The sequence below is a fragment of the Myxocyprinus asiaticus genome, chromosome 31 (genome assembly GCF_019703515.2).
Source record: "Myxocyprinus asiaticus isolate MX2 ecotype Aquarium Trade chromosome 31, UBuf_Myxa_2, whole genome shotgun sequence".
Taxonomy (NCBI): domain Eukaryota; kingdom Metazoa; phylum Chordata; class Actinopteri; order Cypriniformes; family Catostomidae; genus Myxocyprinus; species Myxocyprinus asiaticus.
Genome location: NC_059374.1, coordinates 36,102,502 through 36,125,012, shown reverse-complemented (window position 1 = coordinate 36,125,012; position 22,511 = coordinate 36,102,502).

Sequence of the window (22,511 nt, the reverse complement as noted above, 5' to 3'; positions counted from 1 at the left end):
CCTATCTGAGCTACTTGTCAAAGTTACAGAGTTTCATATTACATTCTTTGCATGAGCTCAGTAGCTCTGTAAACAGTGGAAAACGGTTATATACTGGTGTCAAAGGAAAAAATAAAGTATCAAGATCATCACTCTGTAAGTATTTTCCATTAATATGTTTACTGGGAAAACAGAGCACAAGTTGTTCAAGTAAATTTTAAAGAGACAGTTCACCCAAACTCAGATGACACCCAAATTCATGAAAATAAAAAATCATAATTCACTCGCCTACATGTCATTCCAAACCAGACTTTTTTTCTTCCACAAAAAACAAAGGGCGATATTTTGCAGAATTACTAAGCTGCTCTTTTCCATACAATGAATGTGGATGGTGACCACTATAGAGTAGTCCATATTTCTTGTGCACTATATTCCAAGTCTTCTGAAGACAAATAATATTAATACGGAATTATGCGTACGCACATACGAGCGCTTGGCCAATGCATTGCCAGTGCGTGCATCGGTTGAACATGCTTAACATGCGTTTTTGCGTTACTGTGGCAGTAAAACATCTCAGTACTCAAGGGGCTGATAGAGTTATGTTCAAAAGTTTGTGCCATTAAATTTATGTTATTATTCAGGTAAGTTGCTATAAATATATTGACGTTAACTTACTTGTTCAGCAATATTCTCTTCAGACTGTTGCTCCGCCATGTCAGTAGTTGGCTTGAAAGAGAAAACTAGTCGTATACAAGCGGACAGTTCACACTAATATCTGCAATAGCACCCCTTGCAGCAATGTTGAGAATGCAATGCTCATGAAATCAAGCTTGCATAGCTTGAAGCGCCTGCATTCACGTACTTGCATAGCGAATGTTTCTGCCTTAATGCCATCTTTCTTTATCTCTCTATTAATTTACTTGTAAAGCTCCTTATTTTCAAAATAACACTTTAAGCACGCAGAGTGAGAACAATAATACATATTTATTTAAAATAAAGCTCATACATCAAATAGATGACATGTTGTCTTATAGATATAAAATATATACAGCAACAGGAATTAACATCAGTAGAATTCACACAAGGTCCATTAATTAAGAATTAAGACTGACAATCCCAGCGTTAATGGTTACAATGAGGATGTCAAGGTTCGACACGCCAGTGTTCCAGACTCTGTTTTTGGACATTGTGTGCATTGTATACAAGATTTTAAAACAATTGGTGAAATGCACTCAGAAAGTTATCAGTATGGAGCACTGAAAGTAAGGAGTACAGTATTGACTATATGATTTATTACACTGTTTATTGTACATAGTGACATTGTAACCTCAAAGTGCTACAAAGAAATGAGTCAAAATAAAAACACTACTAACATAAAAAATATAATAATATATAATATATAATAATAATTAACCGTCATGGTCATCCGTCTTATATACCTTATAAACTTTTCATAAAATGATTTTAAGGATACCTTTTTGCTGACAGAATACCTTACATGACATAAAAGGAAATAACCACTGATGTCAGAACAGCCTACATTGAAAAGAAATACAATACAATCTCTTTATGATTTCCCCTTCAAAGAGCAACCTTCAGAAGCAAAATGTACGTCAAAATCTGCCCATCATTATTTTCCACTCAAAACATGTTTAAAGACAGAATACAAACTCCATTCTTGCATAAACTATTGAGAAAAACTGGTAAAACAGAACTGAAATGAGTCAGTGTGCTCTGAAGGCAATCCATCGCTGATTAATTTGTAGAGTTTCCTTTATGAGAAATATCAAAGACATCTATTTACATCAGCGTGAAGTCCCTTCACAAGAGTAAAGCAACTTTTTCTACTCACCTGCCCAAAAACCCAAAACAAAGTCTTTGGAAATAATCAAGCCCAAAGTTTTTAATATAAAAATCTCTATTAAAAAGGAAAATAACGTGAAACTGGCTTTCAAAATGACTCAAGGGAGCTGAAATGTTTTTTGTTTTTTTCTTATATTCCAGTTCTCTGAAATGCTTTCGTCTAAGGACACTTTTAGCGAGTGATTTGGCAGAATAGCTGTATCAAATCTTGATTAATATACACACTAATGCCTCTATACACACCCACACACATCAAAGTAACAAGCTCAAGCTGGCTGATGCACACATGATTGGATTTCATTAAGATTTAAATAGAAAACCAGCAAGCAAGAAGCTTGGGTACTCAAGGAACAGAAAATTCAGCTGGAAAGACGTTTGTAAAAGAGATATGGGTTCACTGCACTTCCTTATTGTTTAAACATGGACAGGCTGGTCGGATGGACAAGGATTTAGTAAGTCATGGTTATAAAGGGACAGAGAATATTTTTCATCTTAACAGACAGTGTTAAAAGTGCTTGCTATGCTGGCAACACAGGATAAAGAGCCAAGACACTCTGGTATCCAACTGAAATGGGTTTGATTGAGTTCCATTTTCATTTAAGAAAGAAAAGAAAAAAGAAATATGACAGAGTGAGAAAGAAAAAATAAGTACAGTGAATAGCTCGCTATAGTTTCTTCGTTTAAATCAGGCGTGCTGTAGACATTTAGTTCCTTATGTGCTCCAAATGAAACATGAGCGTCATGGGTCTATCACTATTCCCTCTTTCTGCCCGCCCCTCTCACCCACTGGATTCTCTCCATCTCTATTAAAGCCAGCAGTATATATGAAACATTAATCTGCTACCCAGCATCCCAGAGCTATTTACAGTCTCCAATGCTTTAGAGGGGTTGGGCACTCAGTTGAAAGGAAGAAAAAAAAAAAAGAAAGACTGGAAAAGAGAAAACAACATCATTATTCAAAGCGGTCGATTAATTCACCACTTTACAAGTGGGTGTTTGGAGCGGTTTTTCCACTTGCTTTTCTCTCTTTGTCAAACAATCAAAGAGACAGAGACCAGCTTTATCTGTTAACCTCCTTGATTTTGTCGCCTTAAATGCAAACCTGGGACAACTCCTGTTTAGAGTACTGGAAGGGAAATAAGGAGAATATTTGTTTAAGCAAGCCTTTAAAATGGCCCGAACGTGATGATCTAACCCTGCTGACAAGACCATCTTAGACCAGCATAAAATTCCTTGTTGGTCCAAGCTGGTTTATACTGGTCTATCTGGTGGACCAGTCTGTTTTAGCTGGTTTAAGTTGGTCTCCTAGCCTGACGTGCTAAAAATTGCTCAGGACCCCTCTATGCCAGCTATGACCAGCAAAACAGTTAAGGCTGGTTTAAGATGTTATTTCAGAAGGGTCTGCTGGTGTTTTCAACAGGGTAATAAAGAATGAGTGAAAAAAAAGTGGATCTAATATGCTGCACTACACAGTCAGAATCAAGAACAAGGTTTTACTGTAGTTGTAACGTACAGACACGTGCATGTGTACATGAACTGTACATCACGAATTTGATTTATAGAAAAAATTCATGATGGCAAAACAAGGCTTCTCGGTTATTGATGTCTACTGACGTTATATACTATAGATATACATTTTCTGGATGAGAAAACACATGCTTGCAGCATGTCCCTGCAAAGATCCACTGGAAAGAGAAGAAGAGATGGCCCTGATGGTTAGACGACAACTTTCTGTCCTTGCTCTGTTGGCATGGAGTAAACCCTAGAGAAACAGAGAGAGAGAGAGAGTGAGAGAGAGAGAGAGAGAGAGAGAGAGAGAGAGAGAGAGAGAGAGAATGAGAACAGTCAATAGCTAACTATAGTGACATCTTTTGCTTTATTTAAAGGGAAAGTTGACTATGAAATTAAAATTATTTCATCATTTACTCACCCTCATGCCATCCCAGATGTGTATGTCTTTCTTTCTTCTGCAGAACACAAACAAAGATTTTTAGAAGAATATCTCAGCTCTGTAGGTCCATACAATGCAAGTGAAAGGTGGCCAGAATTTTGAAGGTCCAAAAAGCACATAAAGGCATCATAAAAGCAATCCATAAGACTCCAATAGTTAAATCCGTATCTGAATATATATGAAATATTCAGATATGAAAGGTGTGGGTGAGAAACAGATCAATATTTAAGTATTTTTTTTTTTTTACTATAAATTCCCCTCCCTGCCCAGTAGGAAAAGATTAAAAATGTGGAAGTGAATGTGGAGACTTATAGTAAAAAAAAGTATTGATCTGTTTCTCACCCACACCTATTGTATCACTTCAGAAGATATGGATTAAACCACTGGAGTCTTATGGATTACTTTTATGCAGCCTTTGTGTGATTTTTTTTAGCTTCAAAGTTTTGGCCACCATTCACTTGCATTGTATGGGCCTACATAACTGAGATATTCTTCTTTGTTTGTGTTTAGCAGAAGAAAGAAAGTCATACACATCTGGGATGGCATGAGGGCAGATAAATGATAAGAATATTCATTTGTGGGTGAACTATCCCTTTAAAGGTGATGTGTAATTTTTTGGATGTTCAAAAGCTTAATATTCCAGCAACTATTCTGGTCATCTATACAGAGATGACAATACAGTGAGTAAGATATTTGGTTGATTCCCCCTTAAAGAGTGTACATTGGTACTCTTTTAAACATTGTTCTTTTTAAGCAATCTGACCTGCCCGTCACAGCAACATTGGCTCAACCAATGGAATGAGTTTGGGGTGAGACTTTGTTTTGTTTTGTTTTTTTACAATTGGTAGATGGGTACAGCGTTTGTGTTTGGGTCATTATTTTTGCGATTCTGTTTGGTAATGCCAGTGGCGCAGAAATTAAACATTCCACCTGTAATGTTATTAAGTGTTATTACGTTTTTTTTATTTTTTATAACTAGTTACAGTTTTCATTACCCTTTTTGCTCCCTCTCTTTGACCCTTAGAATGAAACATGCCTTAATCCTTTTGTTTTCTTTTTTTTTGCGCAGTGCCTTTAAGAGTTCTATGTAAATTAGAAACAGTGCTCAAACACAAGCTGCGGGTTTGCTGTCGGGTCTCATACTGTATGATTATGCAGCTCCAACTTTCTGAAAAAGCCTGCATTAGCATGCCATGTAGTGTCAGAAACTGCCCTCTGCATTTGATTTTCAGGGGTATTTTGTACTTTTATGAAGGTCTGTTTCCTTTCATTGCAAATCCTTCAATGTAATAAATTCCTTTACATAATTCTCCATCTAAACAATTAGACTGAGAATACATTCCATCTTTCCCATAATAATAAATCACCATCAACAAATTTTTTATGTCATAGTATGTAACTAGGCCAAGAATGGAATATTAAGAAATGCATCAGATGTTACAAATAAAAAAAGAGGAATTATTTATGGGGGCACATTTTGAATTTTGGGGGCATTTTTGTCCTGAGCCCCCCTTAATTTCTGACCCTGATATAAAGGATTTTAAAACAAGTCATTTTTGCAGCTTAGTTTCCTTTAAACATAAGTCAGACACACCAAACTAAACATCTACACAGACTGCAAATAAAACCTTTTCAGGGCCTTAAGACATTGCAGCAACAATGCTCTGACAAATGTACTGAGCCAGGCTAATTTCTGTAAAGAATAGGGTCAGATTTGGGGCAACTTGTACATGATGCAATATATATATATGATGCAATATATACATTTGTGTATATATATAATATATATACATAAATGTAAAAGGAGCTTAACCCTGACTTTAGTTTTGAATAGAGGGACATTCAACCCATAGTTCAAGAGCAGAGTGAATGGAGCTCTTTGTGGCAGCGGATGACATATTCAAGCTGTTCAAACACACTTGCACTCTTCAGCTAAATGAACTTTAATTTGCCTCTATGATGAATTTGTACAAAGTTTACACTGCACAAAAACATTGACTTAGTTTACTAAGGGGTAGTTCAACCAAAAATAAAAATTCTGTTGTCATTTACTCTCATTTTGTTTCAAACTAATGACATTTTGTCTTTTGTGGAACAAAAAAGGGGTGAACTATTTTTATGTAATTTTTTTCAGTATACATGGCTTTATGAACCGTTCAGAGTTTTTGCCTCTAAAATGTCCCGCAAGGCATTTCGGGGGGCTTTCATGGTTTTTGTTTTGTTTTTTGAGTGTGCTCTCTGTGAACATGCTTCGAAAGGCTCAATGTTGATCCACAGAGCTCATGGTTGCTGTGTGATTAAGCTCCCTTTCAGCCACCCTATCACTCAACACTGAAAAAAAATGCTGTGGCTCAGCGAACTGCATTCCCCTGAGGTAACCTGTAATCCTGCAGAAGAATTTAACCTCAATAAAGAAAGAGAGAGAGAGAACAGAGGATCTCAAACATTAAGCTTGCTGTGTGGAGGCAGGTGTCAGACAAACCTTGCTCCCTCCCTTTCTTTTCTCACATATCACCACACTCAGCATCTCACTGAAACAGATTACTTTGCAAAACAGGTAAGCATGGCGGCCAAATTCGGTTACACAACCTATCAGGGTGACAGCGATAGGCCACAGCGAAGAGACAGGACGTAAGAGAGACAACAATACAGTTCTTTCCTTTTCTCTTTTTCGTACAACAATCAGATAGAAAAAGACTGGCTTTATCTTTCAACTGCTTTGAATTTGTCACCTTTTCACCCTGCACACATTTCAATGCATATTTTGTTTTTTTCGGTCATGTTGGTACACACTTTACACAATTGCATACTAGGTGCATCAATAACAGGGTACAAGAATATTCTCTTCCCCGACTGTAGCTACAATCCTGAAATTTGTCCTTTAAAAAACTTAACAAACATAACAAAGCAAGGGTTGATTCTTGACAACATGTCAATAAATAACTTGTAGTCAGGGCTTGCAGTCATTTTTGCATTGATTTGCATTGAATCAAAATACAAGGATGAGAGAGTGTTTGGAGAGACTTGGGAAGCATTTAGAAGGTTTTTATTTTTTTTTATCCTGCTTTCCACTGCCTCGCCCTCCTCTTGCACTCGTTCGCAGTTTCATTTGCTCTCACTACCTGTCGACTGCTTGGCCAGATTTAATGCCAGTTTGAAATCTACCATTGCATCTGCTTGCGGAACTACCACTTCTTGATATGAAAAATGGAATTTCAGCTAGTAAAAAACATAATTACTGAAGCATCATTTATAGGTTGGATGGGTGGGTCATGACTCTATCACTTTTTGCCTTGGCCATTTTGGTCCTTACCACTTTTTGAAATAGCTTTCGCCAGGTAAGTGTCTAATGCAGAAGAAACATTGGCAGTTCTTAAGTTTTGTCTTGAGTTTTAACATTTGCAGATATAGGGATAAGGGATTATTTGTCAAATTAAATGTGAAATATTTCATGAAGAACTTGAATTGGTCATCAAAAATGACAACAGTAAAAGAAAACAGTTAAAGATTATTTGAAATGAACTGTGTATAACCTAATTAATATTTATGAGTTTCGTGATGTCATAACCGACAACCCCAACCAACACCACAACTGTCCCCACCACTATTCAAAACAAAGTTACACCCAAGAATTACTGATATCTGTAACTGTATTTTCACAGGTAGAATTTCAAAATTTTCTGTCATTCACTCCTGTTCAAAACAATTAGATGTCTATAATTTATTTCTTACAAGTTGGAATTCCAATTAAACATATCAGCAAAGCACTTCTTACTAGTAAAAATGTCAATGATTACATAGTAGTGCAAATTCCCATTTCCTGATATCAATAATTCACTTACAACTAGTAACAATTGTCATTTTAATATGTGTCTAGTTTTCACTAGTGGCAAAGTTAATTTCAGATATCTATAATGTTGTTGTAACTAGTAAGAAAGCCTTTTAAGATATTTGTAATTGCTCTTCAACTTATTGATATCTGAAATCCATTTCCCACAAAACAATTATGTCATTGGTGATAGCAAGAATGAACATTTTTTGCTAGTGCTAACATAAAAACTGTTATCAAAAATTTACATTTTCACTAGTAGTTATTTCATTGTTGATATTAAGAATTAACATTTTAACAAGTCAAAATTGTATTATAGATATCAGTAATTCACATTCTGGTTAAAGGTCAAAAGGGCTTGCGATACTGTCTCTGCAATACCTGCAATACCTGATATTCAGGTAAAGACATGCTGTACACAAGTACAGGCAGTGTTTGCGCAAAAACAACAACATTCTAACTAAATGCAACATAAATTGTAAAGATTTCTTCCTTCTTCCTTCTCTTTCTCTCTCTCTCTCTCTCTCTCTATCTATCTATATATATATATATATATATATATATATATAGCAAATATACAAAGTGGTTTGGGAAGTTTTATCCCTGACTGCATTTATCCGATAGCATCATGAAAAACAGTTGGTCAACCTATTACGTACTTATTAATTTTTTTAACCTAATGTGTTTATGACATTTTTCCATAATGTAAACTCTCTCAGATAAGGTTTAGCAGGTCATATCTTGTTCATGTTAGTCAACGCTTGGCTTGTTTTCTGTCTTTTTTCCCCTTTCTTTTTGTTCCATGGTCTTGTTGCTAATAGCTCATGGCTTTAGGGGCATTTGACAGATGGCTGAAGGGTGGAGTCATTAATGCACATGTACCAACCCGCTGCTAATGTTGGCCTAGCCCTCCTGTACGACTGCCCTCCCTTTACCTATTCTCCGCTTTTGCCGTCTTGTGTTAAGTGGGTTACCAGGGATTCATAGAACAGTTACCCATCTAACTGGTTGGACCACCCCAAATGTTGATGGGTGGAGCGCGCAAAAACCGCCTTGTGAAAACTGTGTCAAACAAGATTTCAGGTGTCTAATGCTCTGACACAGAGGCGAGTAAGCTAAAGGCTAGAACATTTTCCAGTAAGTGCTGCCAAATACTTCTTAGATCAAAAAATTTGTAAGACCATGTGGTGCAACTAATAAGTAATTGTCTTGTGCAAACAGCTTGAGCATCAATATTCTCTGGATTATTAATGTACACAAAAGCATATGCCAATCCAAACACCATATGATTAGATTGCTTTTTAAATACCCCCAAATTTAGCATTTTATGGCTTTCCATGCATAGCTTTGATGCTATGTACAGTATATGCTAGTGTACTCTTAAACGTTGACAAAAATTCACTTTTAGCAGATATACTCTTAATAATATAAAATTTAGTCTTCCTCTTCAGGAAACCTAAGAAAAACATATTAACTACTGGGAGTGGTGGTGGCGTAGTGGGCTAAAGCACATAACTGGTAATGAGAAGGTTGCTGGTTCAATCCCCACAGCCACCACCATTGTGTCCTTGAGCAAGGCACTTAACTCCAGGTGGCTCTGGGGGTATTGTCCCTGTAATCAGTACACTGTAAGTCGCTTTGGATAAAAACGTCTGCCAAATGCATAAATGTAAATGTACTCATCTTGCAGTGCAAAGATTTATGTCCAATCAAATGCTCTCCATAATAGTAAAAAGGGACAAGCCATTTAATGATTATTGCCCAAACGTTTTGAAAATATGTCAACACAAGACAGAAAACTGCCCTCGCCCTCCAATATATGTTTGTCTATTGTGCAGGTCATTTGAAATTGCTTACAAGCAAAACTAAATCAGTCTTACCCCTGTTCTCGGCTTTGCAAGTAGCGTCTGAAGAGGACAATAGCTATTAAAACAAAACAAAAGGTGTGATTTTTTTATAAATATATTTATACAGAGTATTTGTGAAATCAGCTCTCACACAGGCACTACTTTACTAGCACAGTGTTGTAACATTGTACGTAGGTCTACAGTAGATGCCTGTTCATATCAGTAAAATTAGAATGTCAGAAATTAGTAAAGCTGGGATCCAACTTACCTACAATAGCAACTACGGCCAGGGCTACAACACTGGCGGCAGCAATGACAATTATAAATGTTCCATCTAAAAAATACATTAATGAAAACACGGAGAATACACATTAAATTTGCAGTCATATTTATAAATCTCAGATATTCATAAAATCTTGTCTATTTTTTTATTTTATTTTTAAATGGCAACATTAGAAGTCTTTTTAACCTCCACTAGCTTCGTTTTTTCCTCCTTTGGATTCATCTGTTCCAGGACTTCCTTCTAAGTCAGGAAAATGTTTTGAAATCACTGACAAAAAGACACAAGAATATAATAAAAAATTAATATTGAATGTGAAAAATAATATGTGTAATATTATAATGAAATATTAATTATATATAATAAAATTAAATATAATTAAATGTTTCCAAACTCAAAATAAGGTAAGTGCAGCCTTTGTGCCCATTTTCTACTTTTAAGGTGTAAAAAAACAACAAAACCCCCAACTGTTTGCTTAATTATTTTTATTTAAGTGTCTATTTTACCTTTAGTGTCAGTTTCATTGCAAGCCAAATAGTGTAATTTAATTTGTGTTAACACAGCCCAAAAATGACATTTTGTAAAACTTTATTTTATTTATTTTTTTACTTTCCATGCCTCCTTGAGGTCTGCAAATCCCAGTTGGAAAACACCTGATCTAATGTCAATAATTTGATTACTATTGTACAATGTCATCATACTGTATATGCCTTTGACATCATGTTGTCAACTTAATGTATTTAGATATGAACAGGATCAGTCTCTCTTCAATCTCTCTTTCAATGTTCAGTTTCAGTCTCCATTCACTTTCAATGTATGGGAAACAATTGCAATGAAAGTGAATGGTGACTGAACCTGACATTCTGCCTAACATCTCGTTTTGTGTTCCACAGAGGAAATTAAGTCATATGGAGTTGGAACAACATGATGTGTAAATGATGACAGAATTTAAATTTTTGGGTAAACTATCCCTGTAACAGCCACCCATTGCACTCCAAACAGCCACTCCTTTTTATAATTATGTTTTGGGTTCTTTTATCTTTTTGATAGCAAACAGAATCGGGACACAACACAGGCAAGATTCGATCCAAAATCAACAAGACAGCCCACTAAACACCAGGCCACATTTTGGCTGTTCCACATCAAACAGCCATACCTTATTAATCACTACAAAGTTATTTTGCCTTTTTTCGGAAATTATATGGCAAATGTATCATAATTCCAATCATGTTCATATTGGAGATTTTACTTCTCCTTATACACCCTCCTCCTTCACTGACACTGGTGAGCATGGCTTACTTTAACAGCTCAGTAATTCTATCAGAGAGCAATCATTCCACTAATGAAGACAGACAGCTCCTCGCAGGGGAGGGCCGAATGAGACTGCCAACGTCCATTAAGGGGATGGACAGTGGTGTGGACTTAGCCCGAGCTATCAGCGCTGCTCTGCAGGGAAAGGCTAATTGATTGCTTTCAGGAATTAATGTGGCGGTTGAGCTGGTCAGGTCTTACAGTAACAACCTGCCTTCACATTATGTATGTGGCGGGTAAGGAATACCTACCTTCATCAGTCTCATCCTTCTCAGTGTCATCTTGGTAAATGGAAATAGGGAGATGAAGAGGGAATAAAGACAGACAGAGATAGATAGATAGATAGACAGACAGACAGACAGACAGACAGACAGACAGACAGACAGATAGATAGATAGATAGAGACAATAAAAAATAAAAAAGTGTTAGTTATAATGTCTAAAATCAAATATCTAACTTAAATTTGCTGTATGTAATTCCAAATGTGCTGCTAACAATTTAGTTTCAGTTGCTAAATTGCATACTACCATACTACTCTTACTGTTTGTGATGTATCTAATGCAGTATTCTGCAGTATAGTGGTAGTATGGTAGTACGCGATTCCAAACAAAGCTACTGAATTAGACCATCCTCAAACCTCCTACTGTATGCCCACTCTCTAAAACCCCGCCCATCAAAGACAGGTCAGCAAACCCAAACATGCAAAATGAATGACAGGAAGAGAGCATTTATTCTGGGGGTTTCTGATTGGCTAAAAAAAGGATGGGCTTTTGCCCTGATTTTTTATTTTATTTATTTTTTTGCTGTCATAGAGACAGGTGAGATTTCTCAAGACACCTGTTTAAGTGTTATCTGTCAAGTAGTAGGGACCTTTTATGGATGACAATCCAAAAAATCACTTACAGTACCTTTAGTCAAAAACATAAACATAACAAAATGTCAAGAAAGTCACATTTGACGAAATGGCACAATAAACATTACTTGTTTATTCAGACTCACATACCAAAATCTCCTGAAGGATTTCCTTCTGTGTCTTCTGATGTTGCAGCTGTTGATTTGAATGAAGAGTTTTTAAAAGAGAGATTACGCTTGATTGCATATAACCAATTCAAATAAGGGCTCCATCTAAGTAAAGGTGAAACAGCATTGTTGTGTTATGGTTGTTTTAACTTGTATATACAGTGGCCCCAAAAAGTATTTGGACACTTAAGCCGCACTTGAAAATGTATGAATGTCATTTTATTACACAACAAAATATAAACAAAGGTGGTTTCTGCAAACTAGTTGATGCTAGACCATTTCGCAAAGCTAACTAACTTCTATTTGTAAAATATTTTGCTTTCCTTTCTTTAAAATAAATGGCACTTGCTTTTATATTTTGTTCTTTAATGGAATGACATTCATGCATTTTTAAGTGTGGCTTACAGGAAGCTTCCAAATACATTTGGGCCCATCATATTGTAGCATTTTCAGAAGTTGTCACTCTGCTTTTCTTGTAAAAGCTACTATAGACACATGAACTGACATAATTTGATTAGTACAGAACTTTGAGTAAGTTCAAATCACTTTAGATGAAAACCATCTGCTAAGTGGCAAGTACCAGGAAAATTGGTTCACAAGCTTGTCACTGACACAAATACTGTGGACAGACATGTGAAGATGGATTGAATACAAAAATAAACATCTGAACAAACTGGATGGAAAGCACTTTGATCAAAGAATGACAGAATAATATAAATGTAGATAAACCTACCTGCACATTGAAGAATCAAAAACAAAATGAGTAAACGCAGCATCTTCTTATTCTAGAAAAAGAGAAAAAGACGAGAACAACTTTATGTACACATTAGAAAACTGACAGATGTTTCAAAAGCTTTGATAGTCAGTTTTTAAATATAAAGATATTACAGTATTTTGCATGAAGTCAATGATACTATGACCCTGGCCTAGTGTAACCAACAAATAATCCTTTTATTCGTGTTCTTTTTTCTTTTTTTTTTTTTTCTTTTTTTTTTTATTTTTTATTTTTTTAAGGAAGCTTTATCTCTCTAAACACAAACAAAAATGGAGCACCATAATAATTCATCATGACATAACTGTAAATACTGTACATGTCAATGTTCACAAACAGCTACAAATAGAATCATTTCAATATGAAACCGAATTCTAGCTAACCAAAAGAAACTATGCAAATTAATCAGAAGTAAGGCTGTAAGCTTTATCTTATCTTAAATTTATGGAGGTCTGATTCAAGCTTCATTGTTCATGATTTGCCAGTTTTGTGGATCGGTCTGCACTCATGACAGCAATTTTTTTTGTTTTGTTTACTTAAGCACTTGAGGAAGAAGACTCAATGAGAAACTCGTGCTGAATGTCATAAGGCCTTTTGTGGCCCAAATAGGCCAGTAATGCTAAGAATTTTAGATTTTGGACAGCATTTCCCATAACAGTGTGCAAATACCCTCACTACTTCTGTACATTGTGGGTTTTATTCAATTTTGTCCTCTTACCCTGCTAAAAAGACCAGCTTAAACAGCATGCAATTCCCATGCTGTTCTGAGCTGGTTAATGTTGGTTAGTGCTGGTCTAGGTGGTGGACAAGCATTGCCATGCTTTTCACCAGCAAAACCTAGCTGGTGAAGTTGGTTAACCAGCATTTTCTGGTGAAGCTGATAAGCTAGTTAAGAACCCTGGTTGACACCAGCACACAAGCGTCCCATGCTGGGGTACCAGCACACAAAACACAACATAAACATTACTAAACAAGTAATGGGAATACGTTTAAAATACAAAATATAACTAACTATATTCCACTACAGTTACAATTTAAATCATTGATAATTAGAATACAGTTACATTGAAAAAGTATTTTGATTACTGAAGAGAATACTTTGCATTTTATTGTCATTTGTTTCATTTAATATTTAGTCCTTTCAGATGGAAAACATTAATACATATAAATGATGCGATCCAAAGTGCATTTGAACAGTGGTGAAACACTTTCTTATGAAGTGTCACATTCATATGAGCAGACAGAGAAGTAAGTTTGGAGCAGAAATAAACCTTGTGTAAATTGTCAACTTTACGCTAAGCTAAAATGCTATTTCTAGCCATTTTACATGCACATGTTTCCAGGCACGATCATATTTTTTTATCAAGAAAATATATATATATATGTTAGATCCAATACCAACTAAGCTCTTAAAAGAGGTATCCCTGTTATCTCAGAACCTCTTCTTAATATTATTAACTCCTCTCTATCCTTCGGACATGTCCCAAGAAACTTTAAAATGGCAGTTATCAAACCGCTTATTAAGAAGCCACAGCTTGATCCTGGAGAATTGGTACAGACCAATTTCAAATCTACCATTTATGTCGAAAATACTAGAAAAGGTAGTGTCCTCCCAGCTATGTTAATTTCTACAGAGTAATGGTATATATGAACAATTTCAGTCAGGATTTAGGCCCCATCACAGTACAGAGACTGCACTTATCATCTGATCGTGGCTGCAGTTCTCTTCTAGTGCTTTTAGATCTTAGTGGTGCCTTCGACACGATAGATCACAACATTCTCTTGAATAGGCTGGAGATTTATGTTGGCATTAGTGGACTTGCATTAGCATGGTTTTGGTCCTATTTATCACACATCTAGCACTTTGTATATGTAAACGAGGAATTGTCAAATCAAACAAAAGTATGGAGTGCCACAGGGATCTGTTTTAGGGCCTCTGCTTTTCTCCTTATACATGCTTCCCCTGGGAGATATTATCAGGAATCATGGAATAAGTTTCCACTGTTATGCTGACGATACCCAACTTTATATTTCTTCTAAACCCAACGAAAATTCAAAATTCTCCAAATTAGCAGAGTGTATCAATGAAATCAAAGATTGGATGGCCAGAAATTTCCTTCTACTCAGTTCCAACAAAACAGAGGTACAAATGATTGGACCACAAACATCTATAAATAAGCCGCTAAAATATAATTTGACTCTCGATGGATGTACTGTTACATCATCTTCTACAGCGAAGAACTCATGCACTCAGGTGTTATGAGGATGTCCAGCAAGTTCAATAAATAAACTTTAATTGGTTCAAAATGCAGCTGCCAGAGTGCTTACTGGAACCAAGAATATGATCATATTACCCCCATTTTATCGTCGTTACATTGGCTACCTGTTATATTTCATATTAATTTAAAAATTCTGTTAACTACATACAAAGCTTTGAATGGCCTAGCTCCACAGTACTTAAGTGACCTTCTACGATCACAAAATTCTGGCTTGTTAATAGTTCCTAGAATATCAAAATCCACAAAAGGAGGTAGATCCTTTTCCTGTTTGGCTCATAAGCTATGGAATAGTCTCCCTAACACTGTTCGGGATGCAGACACACTCACTCAGTTTAATTCTAGACTAAAGACTCATATATTTAGCCAGGCATGCACCTAATTTATCCATCAACTCACAATTAGGCTGCTTTAGTTAGGTCTGCCAGAACCAGAAACATCTATCATGATCTATCATCATCATCCATCCATATCAGTCGATTCCTACTCTTGGAGATTCTATGGGCTTTTTCCCCATGAATTTTCTTGGCAAGGTTTTTGACGAGATAGGTTGCCAGGTCTTTTCTCAACCCTCCCCATTTGCCTGGGCTTGGGACCAGCAAGCAGGTGTTACCCTACATGGCTGAGGATGCAGACAGACAAACATACACATTCACACCTACGGGCAATTTATAGTCTCCAATAGGGCTGAAACCATTAGTCGACATTATCGACAACGTCGACAATAAAAAAGTGCTGACAAAAATTTTCGTTGTCGAATAGTCGTTTGATCTTAACCTAACATAAGATCATATGAAACTCTGATGATTGCACACAACAGCAGCATTGCAGCTCGCACCTGACTAATGAGAAGAAGAAAACACATCTCACAGTCCAGACGCACTCTAAACTTTCCAAACAGCTTCAGGTGATGTAGATCGCAAAGTATGAGGGAATTATAATGCAAAAATACAAAATAAGTAAATACAGAAGCACTTTTGTTATGGAATAAGCAGAGCTGGAGCTGACGCTCAGCTTAAGCAAAACTGGCGTGTCGAGCATCTTTAAAGGAAACACCCCGGCATTACATCTTTAATGCAGTTCTATTTAATGCGTTATAGCTTTATTAAAGTTAAAATAATAAGGAAACTGGCATTTCTCTGTGCTGTCAATGCCTCTTCTATGAGTTGCGTGAAGTGTTCCGATCTAAGGGGGAGAGATTGAAACTGCACCCGGTTTAGGTACACTCTGTTGCGGGGACGCTCATCCCTCGAGTGCACGTGCTTAATGCAGCTAGATTATAACGCGATGGCAACTTACTGAATCATAATATATGTCACTGTGCATTTCTTATCGTGAAGAAAATTGGCAAAACGCAGCTTTATTAATAAGATGCATAAATTTTTGATTTGTTTTTGTTTTGGCTTGTTTTCCAATATAAATATCTAAAACTCCTTTAAAACAATGTACATTTACTTTAGCAGCTATACTGCAGAAGAATTTTTTTTTATTATTTTTTTTTTAATCTGAGAATGTTGAATATAATATTAAAAATACAAATATTTTAAAATATCTAAAAATCCTTTAAACAAAGATGCATTCACCTGAGAAGCAAGATATAAGATGTTTAGACTTGCTTTTAGAGAATAGATCTTTAATATAAGTATATTTTGTCTTTACTGCACTCGCAGAAGTATAACCAAGTGAAAAAATGTAGTGACATTTTTACTGAATTAAACTTAATAAAAAGTGTTTTTTTCCCCCCTTTAATTCAGTGAATGTCATTTAGAGGTATTTTTAAAAGATGATTTTGTCCTCTTTATTGTTAGCAAGCAAGTTTAATACAACCTTTTAAGTCGGGGCACAAGCTGAATAGTCGGTTTAGAGCTAATGATTAATTGTTGCAATAATCGCCCGAATAGTCAAATAATCATTCTAATAATCGTTAGATTAGTCTATTATCAAAATAATTGTTAGTTGCAGCCCTAGTCTCCAATTCACTTACCCTGCATGTTTTCTGGACTGTGGGGGAAACCGAAGCACCTGGAGGAAACCCACACGAACGCAGGGAGAATATGTAAACTCCGCACAGAAAGGCCCGGTTGAGCTGGGACTTGAACCCGGGTCTTCTTTCTGTGATGATCTATAACTCTGCGTAAAATTGAATGGCATCTACACTAATATTATTCTACTTGTTTCCATATCTCAACCTCAGGATTCATATCCCGAGGTTACCAGAGCCGGCCAGATCCAGCTCCATTCCTACTTGGTGTCAGACTCCACCATTTAAACCATGACTTGCACTGCACACAAATAACTAATACTGGCATTACATTCATGTTGTTTAGCCAGAGGGGAACTGGACCCCACAGTGAGCCTAGTTTCTCCCAATGTTATTTTTCTCCATTAACCATCATCTTATGGAGTTTTGTGTTCCTTGCCACAATCACCTTCAGCTTACTCACAGGGGTTCTAAATACAATTATTATTTAATTATTTAATTATAATTTTTTTTTAAACAATTTACAATCATCTTTAATCAAACTACACAATGATCACTCTAAGACTTTATAGATATTACAGTTTCATTTTTTGTTAATGCATGATTTTCTTTAAAGGTGCTTTGAAACGATGTGTGTTGTGAAAAGCGCTATACAAATAAAAATGACTTTTTAAAAATGACATTTAACTATAAACAAGACCTAAAACACTCAAGAGACTCTTATTTTGAAATGACTGAGACTTGGCTGCATTACAGTTTTCTATAATTAAGTATTTACAAAATTAAATTTTTTTAGACTATATATTTACCAGTTGAAAGGTTATATATATACAGTATATTCAATATATATATATATTTCACCAGATGAGGTTTAATGAGGAATACAGTTTATTATTTTTCATAAGATATGAAGTTGGAGACACAATTCATTTGCTGTCGGGGCACATTTCTATAAAGCTGCATTTTTCTTTGCATGCCCTAAAAAATATGCACTTAAGTGAGGATATGAAAAGATGAATATTGTCAATGATGAAAGATTTAGATACAGCAAATCCCCACAAGATTGATTTTATTTTACTTCTAGAGGCCGCTATTGTACTGTACAATCAAGCCATTCTAACTATAGACTCCTCTAGTGGCCACAGAAGAAAATGAAGGAATAAAAAAAAACCTATCAGCAACTATCAGCATAGATTTTTGCTGATAACGATAGTTCCAAAAAGCAACTACAGATTAATCGTTAAAACCGATATATTGGTCTACCTTTAATAACAAGTAGCAAATGGTTTGTTTGTAAAGTCTAAAACTAAAGGCTATTTGCTGTTTACAAAAAGGTCTTCCACCCCAGCTTCCTGTTTTAATTCAAAATATGTACTTGTATATGAACTAATATACTGTACATATATACTTCTGAGGCTGACTGCACTAGCCGAGCAACTGCCATTTGAATGAAAGTGAATGCTAATGGATAGCTTTCTCTGGGTACATTAGAACTCCTTAATGTAAACACAAGAAACAATTGCGTTCATCAAACCATTTCAAGGGGTCTTTAAGTTAAATTATTCAGCTCTTTTTGCTTGGAGGCATACAGTTTTAATAGAATATCTGATGAATCAAACTTGTCCCCCTCTCATTTCCTGTAACAGTAAGTAGTGATTCATTTCAAATGACTTAAAAAGTGTAATTTATGAACCCCACACCTTAATGATTCAAAATCCTTCATTGTCAAAAGGTCTGGCACGCTGCCAAATGTCTCAAGGCCTGTCCCTTCCATTTAATCAATAAAACTAAAAGACAAACACACATTTCGAAGGGGGAGAAACATTCACGTTCATTCTGTTTTTTCTTGCGAGACAAGATTTTACTTCCACATGGAACAGCCTGGTGGTCATAATCCAAACAGATGTTTGACACACACAGCTTGCCAAACAGAATTTCCGGTTAGCTGTTCTTCTTAACAATTACACCTATTTATTTTTGTTCCTCCTTTTGACTAGGAAATGGGTACTAGCACGGGAATGACCTTTTCCTGAGTCAAATGCTCAAATATAGCACAGGCCTTTGCCATACAATCAAATATTCCTGTGGTGCCCAAGCTCCACATTCTCCTTCTGTGGCCAGCCATCTTCTTTCACAAGCCCATCCAGATATTGTTATTGGTGCCCATTGTGTTGGTGCTTCCTGATGCTAATAGCTTTAATGATGTCACAATGCGTCTCTACACTATAAAAGGAAGTGTCACCGGGACTCTTATGCACCTGCTTTCTCCATTCACATTCTACTATCCCAAGCGGACATCCACTTAGGACATATTTCCTATGCAAAGACCTAATGTGAACTTTGTGCAATATTAAGGTGGTAACTTGGGGTGTGAGGGACAGTTAATAGGTGTGAGCTAGAAAATGTCAATCAGGGAGAGCGAATGAGTAATGCAATCATATAAGCTTTAGTGTTTATACAACCACCTGTGAATACTTGAACTGCACTGTGTTAAGAGAGGTTGCTTTGACCCTGGCAGGGCTTTATTTGTTAGTCTAATTTAGCAAATTATCCTATTATAGTACGAGCAGCTAAAACAAGCATGGAACACTTTGTTCTAATTGCATTGCAATGTGTTCATCTATGGCTTTCATGTCTTTAGCTGACAGAAATGTCTGTGTCGAAACATTTCATAAATTAAAATTAAAGAAGCTCATGGTAGACCCCATAAGTGAGACTATGTCTTGTTAATGATAACCTGTCTCGGTAAACTCAACCTTAAGGGACTGCAGTATTTGAGCAGAAGCCAGAAAAAGGCCAGCTTAATAAGAGAGATTGACGTAGCTTTACTCTTTGCCTAATTTGGAATTCTCTCAATTAAGCTGTTAATCAGAAGATGCGGGCCTAGTTTTAAAGTGAGCAGAATCCAAGCTTGTAAAAATGTGACAGCAAATCTCACATCAACAGTAACCAACAGCCACCCGAACACCCCACCACCCCCTCTTAAAATTCCAATTTTGTGCTGCAGGCTGCCTCGGAGAAATAATAAGCTGAACCAATTTGAAAATATTTATCAGTTCAGCGCAAAAGCCTGTGAGTTGACAGTCCTCCTGAAGCTTGTGTTACCGCACAATTGGCTAATGTATTCTTGTGTATTTGAATTCAAATTGAATTTAGTCTATTCTTCAGTTTCTGCACTTGTTTTGCCTCCACCTAATTTGAGCCTTATCATTAATACACGCAACCTCTTCAAAAGAGGCCTGAACCTACCCTGCAGCAAGCCACCAATGAAAAACCATTTTAACACTTCATAAAATCGTAAATCAAGAGCACAGTTCAGTGCTACATAAGCTGTACTAAGCAGCCATCTAGTTTCTGCATGATTTTGTTGTCTCATTTTATCTGTTGTTTATCTATTGTTGTTTTTTTGTCAATTTCAGAATAAAGTTACTGATATAGACTGATGAGCAGTACCAGATGGACAGTCAAAAGTTTGGACATACCTGACTGAATGTATGTTTCTTATGATTGTAAAGACCTTTTGATCTGAAGGCTTATGCATACATGCTTGAAATAAGTTTAGTAGAAAACTAGACTGTAAATCAGATGAGCTGGACCAGATAGTGAAGGACAAGCAGCCAACATGTGACCAGCATACAGTACTTGGCAACTCTTTCAATATGGTTTAAAAAGCATCACAGGTGGCACCTCATGAAGTTGCTTGAGAAAATGCCCAGATTGTGCAAAGCTGTCATTTAAGCAAAGGTTGGCTACTTTGAAGAAGCTAAAATATTAGATGGTTTTACATTTTTGGTCATTTGTGTTTTTATAGTTTTGATGACTTAATTATTATTTTAAATGTGTAAAATATATATATATATATATATATATATATATATATATATATATATATATATATATATATATATATATATAAATATGGTTCAAAATACTTAGGGACAGGACAGAGAGAGCAGATAAACAAAGTTTAAACAGATAAACAGACAGACCTTACTCTGTTCTTACAAGGAAATGAATCTTGTCTGACTGTTTACTTAGTCTGAGTCATAAACAGCCCTAGTCTTAAGTACTGTATATACTGTTGGCCAAGCTCACAAACAACTCCTAGTTGAATCAGTAAGACTGGCCATAATGCCAGCAGAAATTAAATATTTAGCACTTGGCATAGATTCTAAAAAGAGTACAGTATTAGGGTAAACCTAAACTACAATTCTTTCTCTGAAGGTTCAATGTAATGACAAACTGTCAACTGTTTTCGCAGTTCTAAAGTATAACAATGAGGCTAAGTCATTATAGACTTTTGCACATAATGAGTTAGACATAGAGTTCATGTCAGGCTCTTTTTCTTTATCAGTCATTAGCTGGGAGAATGATGTAATTTTAACTGAACATTATTGCTTTGTTCCCTATGATGTCAGATACTAAACATAACCATCAGTAGACAAGATCTACAGTACAATCCTTCACATCCTTTTCCCTTCACCAAACAACTCAAACCCACTTTTTCTTTTTCCACTGGCCGAACAAACAGATAGTCCTGCCTAGGGTTACCAACTTTTCGATTACGGGACGCTTGAGCATTTTGAGCGCTTCAATATGAGACAAAAACACCTTCAATATGCAACATTTCATCGTCCAACCAGGGGGGTCCCCCTTGGGTAACTCACCGCTTAAATACGGGACAAATACGGGACAAATACGGATCATTTCGACCAAGATATGGGACAACTCGGCTTATATGGGACAATTGGCAACCCTAGTCCCACCCCAAACTCACACCATTGATTGAGCCAATTTTGCTGTTTCTAGCTTATTGAAATGCTAAAACAGAGGAATGTTCTTATAGCACCACAGAGACACAGTGTTTACACTTTTTGGGGAAATCAACCTACAAATGGCTTAGTTACATGTTGTCTTTGCATTTTAAGCTGGGATACGAGAAAGTATTTTAACATAAAAAAGACACATAAGCTTTAAAGCAATTTTCCAGGTTCAATACAAGTTAAGCTCAATCAACAGCATTTGTGGCATAATGTTGATTACCACAGAAATTAATTTTGACTCGTCCCAACTTTTCTTTAAAAATAGCAAAAAACGAGGTTGCATTGAGGCACTTACAATGGAAGTGAATGAGGCCAGTTTTTGGAGGGTTTAAAGGCATAAATGTAAAGCTTTTAATTTTATAAACGCACTTACATACATTTTTCTTGTATTATTTGGGCTGTAATTTTTTTTTAATTGCAGTTTTTATGATCGTTTTAGAGTTTTAGGGTTTATGGAGGTACGTCATCATGGCAACGAAGTTGTAAAATTGGATATAACTTTACACAGAAAAACTCAGTAAGCAATTTTATCATACTAAAATCATGTTAATGTGCATACTGTTTACGTTTTGTGGCTAT